The sequence below is a fragment of the Juglans microcarpa x Juglans regia genome, chromosome 6S (genome assembly GCF_004785595.1).
Source record: "Juglans microcarpa x Juglans regia isolate MS1-56 chromosome 6S, Jm3101_v1.0, whole genome shotgun sequence".
Taxonomy (NCBI): Eukaryota; Viridiplantae; Streptophyta; class Magnoliopsida; order Fagales; family Juglandaceae; genus Juglans; species Juglans microcarpa x Juglans regia.
The window spans coordinates 1,803,193-1,810,914 of NC_054605.1; the positions used below are offsets into that span (position 1 = coordinate 1,803,193).

Sequence of the window (7,722 nt, forward strand, 5' to 3'; positions counted from 1 at the left end):
GAAAGCATGGCCAGCAACTTTTTCAAAAACCTGATCAAGGAAGGGTAAAGGAAAATGATTTTCCTAGTGGCTGCATCAACTTCCAATAATCTATGCACATGCGCCAACCAGTAGGAATTCTAATAGGAATCATTTCATTCTTCTCATTTTTCACGATAGTAAGGCCAGATGTTTTTGGAACTACTTGAATGGAATTTACCCACTTGCTGTCCGAAATAGGGTAGATAATCTCCACATCAAGTAATTTCAAAACTTCTTTTTTTACTACCTCCTTCATGGTAGGATTGAGTCTCATTTGCATCTCTCTAGAAGTTTTAGCATTTTCCACTAAATAGATCCTATGAATGCACATAAGAGGATTTATACCTTTGATATCCGCAGTTGTCTATCTAGTAGCACTATTGTGTTGTCTCAAGATTTCCATTAGTTTACCCTCTTGGTCATGAGTGAGCTGGGCTAAAATTACAACCGAAAATGTGTTGTCAGGCCCAAAAAATGAATACTTCAGGTCTGAAGGTGATGGTTTGAGGTCTAATGTTGGAGTTTCATCTGCTAAAGGCTTCAAACTTGCAGTCAATGGGGGGAGCTGCTCAACTTTAGGCCTCCATTTATCTTTAGATTTAGTTTTTGAAGTAAAAATAGAAGGATCATCAATGGATGTGTCAATGAGGTCACAAATAGCTTCTAATTCAGACTGCAGGTCAGTGGACTGATATGCCAACTAGGCCTCTTCTTCAAGGAAATTTTCCAGCAAATTGACTTCTTGTTCATCTTCCAAATCTTGAGTTGCCTACAATATTAAAAAATTTTAGTTCTAGGGTCAGGTTTCCAAAACTGAGCTTTAAAACATGACTCCTGCAATTGATCAAAGCATTTGAAGTAGCAAGAAAAGGTCTCCCATGAATCACAGGTGCTTGAAAAGAGGATTTTGATGTCAAGTGAACATCTAACACTACAAAATCTATGGGGTAAAAAAATTTATCTACTTGAACTAAAACATCTTTAACAACCCCTCATGGCATCTTAATTGATCTGTTCGCTAGTTGTAAAATGATTGGAGTTGGTTTCAATTCCCCCAAACCAAGCTGTTCATATACATTCTAAGACAGCAAATTCAAACCAAGCTGTTCATATACATTCTGAGACAGTAAATTCACACTTGAACCAAGATCTAACAATGCTTGATCAATTTTTGAATTTCCTATAACACAAGCAATTGTAGGTGAACCTGGATCTTTATATTTTGGTAGAGTGTTGCTCTAGATTATGGCACTAACCTGCTCAGTAAGGAAGACTTTCTTCTGTACTTTTAATTTCATTTTAACAATACACAAATCCTTTAGAAACTTAGTATAGGTAGGAATTTGTTGAATCATCCAGCAAAGGGATGTTAATCCTAACTTGCTCGAATATTTCTAAAATTTTAGATTGGTGTCTGTCTTTGTGCTGAGGGGCCAACCTTTGAGGGAAAGGTGTAGTTACAGGGCATGAGATTTTTTTAGCTTTGATTTCACTCTGTTCAACCTCATTCTGTTCAACCTTGTTTTGAGTAAGTTTAGAGACCGTATTAGCCTTGTCTGAACCTTGAGGTGGAATGTTTACCACTTTATCACTTCTTAAAGTAGTGATTGCCTTCACTTGAACTCTCAGTTGCTGCTTGAGCTGGCTAACCTTAAGGATTTGGTTGTGGCTATGCATAAAATTTCCCTTTCTCTTGGGAGCTCAAGGCAGTGGTCATCTCTGTAAGTGTGATCCGAATGTCATTTATTGCTTGAGAATTTTGGTTGTTGTTTGTTACTTATCCTTGCATGGACTGCTACAAAGTGTTTGCCATTTGCTGAACTGTAACCTCGAGTCTCCTTTTCTGCATTGGAGGTGCTTGATTTATAAGTTGAGAGGGTTATGGAGCTAAGGTTACTGAGCTGCATTCGGGTCACTTCTCTGACTGAAATTTGGGTGGCTTCTCCATCCTGGATTGCAAGTGGTAAAGTCTGGACCAGAATATGGTTTAGGTACCATGTCTACAACATTAGATTGGTCTAATAACACTTCTTTGAAAGCAGGGATCATGGGACATTCATTAGTTGAATGCCCATGATCCTCACATATGCCACACTTCTCAGAGATTTTAAGAACAACATGCATTTCTTTCACTTTTTTTTTCTAGACAACAAAGCTAACTTAGCACGTAAATCATCATCTTCCTTTAAAGTGTATTTGTCATGACTAGACTCAACATGCCTAGACCAATCATATACACTAGCAATGTCCCAAGATTTAGCATTTTCATCTAAGTAATCCAAATAATCAAATGCTTCTTCAGGTTCTTTGTTGAAAAACTCTCCATTGCACATGGTTTCTACAAATTGGCACATTTTGGATGTCAAACTTTCATAAAAAGAAACTTATCACATGCCAATCTTCATAACCATGGTGAGGACAAGCATTTAAAATATCCTTAAACCTTTCCCAACTTTGACAAAAAGTTTCAGTATCTTTTTGGGTAAAGTTCATAATATGTTTGCATTTGTCCTATGTATTAGAAAGAATTTCTTCAAAAACTCAGTTTGCATTTCCTTCTATGTGCCTATGGATCTAGGCCTTCATGAATTTAACGATGTTTTAGTTTTGTCTTTCAAGGAAAATGGAAACAACCTTAGTCTAATAATCTCTTCAATGCAGGTCTGGTCTACGAATGTAGAACAAACCTCTTTAACCTTTTTGATATGCAGATAAGGGTTCTCGAATTCCATGCCATGAAAATGTAAAATCACATAAATCATTCCAGGTTTGAAATTAAAGTTGTTTGCATTCAAAGGTTGGATTAAGCATGAGGGTGTGCTAGTTCTAACAGGATGTAAACAATCTCTAAGTGTCCTGTTCTAAGTTACCATTTCCCTATCATGATGATCATTTTCAGCCATGATGCTATGAGTGTCAAATGATGATTCTAGTGAAATAGATGCAAAATCGGAAGATGTTAGTGATTTTGTCCTAACCAACCGAGATGTGTGGTCTCTAGTCCAACCAGACATACAAACAAGAGCATAAAATAAAACAAAATGAAAAGTAAACAAACAAAATGAAAAAGGTCAAATGTTACCCAAGCTGTGAAGAGGTTCAGAGCACCATAAACGTCCTCTCAGCAGTAAATAAATGCTCTGATAAGCACTAGTTGTCCCTGTCAATGACACCAAAAAGTTGATGAGCTGCAAATATTACCTCCAAGCATAGAAGCGGTCATGTTGTATACAAGGATAAATCCAAGGTCATTTCCATAGAGACAATGATATTCATGCAGAGCAGAAATGTAATGAGTTGTGTTTTGTGGAGATTTTGATTGTAAAAGAGTTGTTATACAGCTAAGGAGAGAAACAACAAATAAAATGTTTATGTACTGATGTGGTATATACTAATGAAGATGATGGTTTTTATTGTGGGTGAAAGAGTTTGAAAATTAAGTAGAAGTGGTTCTTTGGTTGCTTGTTGAATAAAAAGAAGTGAGAAAAAGGAATATCAGTAAAATAGATGCAAGAAATTAGAAGTTATAGAAAATCAACACCTATGAAACAATGTATCAGACACCTAGACTATGAGTATGTCTCCTCCTATTCCAAACTCTAATTTATTCTTCTGACTCTATTACTCAATTGTCAACCCATTCTAAGCATTAACAATCGGAAAATGAAGGAATTAAACCCATATTTCGCCAACCCTAAGTATCTTTAGAATGCAATTGAATTTATCACGAAGCACCAACCGTGAGAAACCTTGAAAAGATTGCTAAGATTTTGCTATGCCTTGAGTCAATAGCAAAACAAGAACAAGAGTCTCAGGCTTTACTTTTCTCAAAATCAACTTACAAAACAATAGAATGAAATTTACCGTACCGAAATTACATTAATTAGTAGTTTGAAACAAAAAAATTCCATAACTTGTAGCTCAAGCTAAAAGCTTAGCTTTCTATGGTCTTTACAGAATTTGAATCAAACTTCAGAACAACCATAGCAGAAAGTCAAGGCAGTGAAATTGAAGAAATGATGAAGACTGAAAAAAACTAGAGAATCCCCCACTAGAATGGCCCTGCCTTCTGATATATCACCCCCCCTTCTCCTCATTTCTCCCTCTTCTCATGCACTTCCTCTTGTCCAGCTGGCGTAACAAGTTTTCTCCCTTCCTTGCTTTCGTCCAAAACCTTCTACTCATTCTCCCTACATCGTCCATTTTGCTTCAACTTGGCAGATGTGTACTGAGTTGGGTTGTGTCAAGTTCTTTAGTGTGTAACCTACTTGCACGTGACTTTAAGCCTAAAACCAATACATATTTATCAAGCCCATAAGACCTAGCCCAAATAAATCACTTTAAACCCAAAATGCCCTTATCTGCACACTCACATAACAACTGCTAATTTGTAACATAAATCTTTGTCTAACATGTATAACATGCTCAACAAAGCCATTTAATTTTTTTTTTTTTTTTTAAAAAAAGCCTGTAGCCACACACATAGTGGCCCCATCCCAAATTTATTAATATACACTCACTTAGGTCAAAGAATATTATGGTTACAAGCAAAGCATATGGGAGATTACAAATAAGCAAATAAAACCCTTAGAAATACAAACCAACAAACATAAAGCAGGTAAACAAGCTAAACTAGCCTATAATAAGTGCAAGACTAAACATGCCTATATAATAAAACCAATAACCTCTAAAGAAGCCTAAAAAAAACCATAATCAAAGAACATAATTAAAAAGAGCAACCAACCAAGATAAAACTGACCAAAATTAATGTCTAATAACCGGCAATCTCGACTTATCAATTCGAACAATACCTTGTAATAATCTTGACAACTCCTGGAAATCTTCATAAATAAATTACTACCACTTTGCCTAGCGTAGCCAAGAAATCTGCCGCTTGGTTCCCCTCACGAAATTGATGAACAATCCGAACATTCATCCCTTGCATCTCTTTAATACATTCATCCCAAAAGTCCCATAAATATCATAGAGTGCTGTTATGACCCTCCATGGCAGTGAAGATAATAATAGCAGTTGTCAAGGAATGGAGAAGAAGCAAGCTAGGTGGCGTCGTTTACTACTATGGTCTAGACAATGCCGTTTTACCTGAATAAATGAAGTGCTGCATTTTTATTCAGTGAAGTACACGTGCCTCTTGTTGTGTAGCTGTTGGGAATAGAGAGTTTGTTTCCTTTGATGTAATTTCAGATGTCTAAGGATATAAGAAGGGGAGAGAGGGAAAATTGAAGGATATCTGGAATCTGGAAAATTGTTAAGGGTACTTTTTTGTATGGAGGTTTGAAATCCCTTGAAGTATTCCATTGTCAATACACTTGTGGCTCTTTGAAGCCTTTTATCAAACATCTTTCCTATTTGCTCTATTTTCATTCCGGAACACTTTTTTACATCTCGTTGGGTTCCTTATGACTTTTCAACAACTCATTTAACATTACAATAGATTCACAAGAAGGTTCATTACAAGTGCATTTATTTGCTCGAAACCAGTCCACAACAATTTTGGAGTCACTCTCAATAACTACATTAAAGTAAGATAACCTCTTGCATAGCCGAGTTCCATCAAAAAAAGCCTTTAATTCTGCTTTATTGTTAGAGCCAACATCGTAGTGACTCGTGAATGCTCCTATGAAATTACCATTAGCATCCCTCAAAATACCACTACCCCCTGAAGAACCTGGATTATTGCGAGCACTCCCATCACAATTAATTTTAAGCCATCCACAAGGAGGTTTAATCTACCCCACTAACATGCATTTCTAGACAGCAAGGCTGGGCGGCTCTAAGCTAAGTTCATTCAACAGGTGAGTGTCCTGAGAAGTCAACTTTTTATGCACTTTCAATTTTGTTGCCAGAATTTTAAGCCACGTTTTAACCGACTTCCACACTTGCTCTGTATTAGCTTTCAACCCCTCCATTCTAACTTTGCATTTGCGGTTCCATAAACACTAAGTAATGATGCATAGAAGCATACCAGTTAGATTACCAGATAAAGAAACCTTCTTAGATGAAATCATCCATGCCGAGATTCTTGCCTTCCAAGTATCAGATAACAAACATGGCACATTCAATAATCTACTCACACATTCTCATATCTGAGTTGTAATATGACCCGTGACTAAGACATGATCAATGGACTCCTTGACTTGAGGACTACAACAATCACACACCGGCATAAGCAAATACCCTTATTTTGCACTCTCTCATCCACTGCAAGGCCATTGAACCATCCTATTACATATAGATATTTTTTTGGCAAATCTTATTCCAGAACCAGTCATGCCACGACATTATATCCTACTTTTTCTGAAAAACCTCCCAAGCGAAAGCTGTAGTGAAATTACCACAGGGAGATGGCTTCCATACACAAACGTCTGAACCACCATACCTACTAATTCTGGTCTGGATAATTTCTTCCATGACCTCATCCCCCACAAGATCCTTCAAAATCTCAATATTCCAGGCTTTATCCACCCAACAGTCTTTAATACAAAGTTTCTTATTAGGAATATCAATAATCCTAACTGAGCGGTCCTGACGCCAACCATCTATCATACCAAAAGTATGAATTCCCACCCCTCAACAGAAACTGTACATTCTCCATGACTTTCGGAACACTAGCTACAATTGATCTCCAAAAACGAGAATCAGAAGTCTTCATAGTACCAGACATAAGATGGTCGTCTCCTAGATACTTGAATTTAAAACCTCCTTGTAAATCTCTCAATCCCAAACCTCCTTCCTTAGTAGGCTTACAAATTTTCGACCAAGCTCGCCACTGCAATTTCCTCTTTCCCCTTCACCCCATTTTGTCAAAGAAACCACAATGGAGAAACATTTCACTAGTTCCATAGTCAAATTCACTTCCACACAAATTCTTGCACCCGTCGCTCTCGTTTGATTCAGTGTTGCATTATCTATCCCAAGATACCTGCCGAAATGAGTTGTAAAAATTTGGAGACAATCACGTCAATAAAGATGCATTGATAAACTAGGTAAAAGAAATCCATTGAGGGGCCGATGGAGATTCTTTATGTAAATCAAATTCCTTAGTCCATTTAAACAACCAAAATGAATTTCCTTCCATTGTTCTTCCTTCACGTGCCGATCCATGCACAAAATCATGTTCATTTTTCATCTGGATTAAGACATGATAATCATCCATAACACTGATCGTTGGAATTTCCAGCAAACCCTAATTTTTTACCACATTCAACCGAATGTTATCAATCGAAGGTCAACCACGCATGAACTTCATGACAATGGCAAATTTATAATCTTCCGCCGCTTTAGCCATTTCTGGTTCTGAAAAGATGAACCCCAATTTCCCATTAATATCCACTGAAAATCACATTGGCATTTTGAACAAAGGATTGTCCATCAGCTTAGCAACCGCATGTGCATAGGACTGTACCAAGGAATCACCATTTCTGGCATTTCTCGCCAGTGGCAAAGCCATCAGAGGGGCAAAAGGCACCGTAAGAGGCTAACCCTAGCTGCTAGAATCACTGAAACTGCCCAGAAAAGGAAATCATAAATCACGGATTTCCAAAACAAACCCAAAAATTTAAAACAACAAAAATTGCTCAATTGTACACACAAATCTACACCTTAAAAAACTATTTCTTTTTTCATTCAACAAAGCCATTTAATTATGCACAAATCAACAGTTTTTATCATTAATCAAGA

The 7,722-nt window shown here is 37.0% G+C and overlaps 1 non-coding gene across 1 annotated transcript; it reads left to right on the plus strand.

The window, feature by feature from the left end:
• The first annotated feature begins 2,425 nt into the window (after positions 1-2,425).
• LOC121238008 lies at positions 2,426-2,529 on the plus strand. Its single transcript, XR_005935054.1, has one exon. It is a non-coding gene; the product is annotated as a small nucleolar RNA R71 (small nucleolar RNA).
• The last annotated feature ends 5,193 nt before the right edge of the window (positions 2,530-7,722 follow it).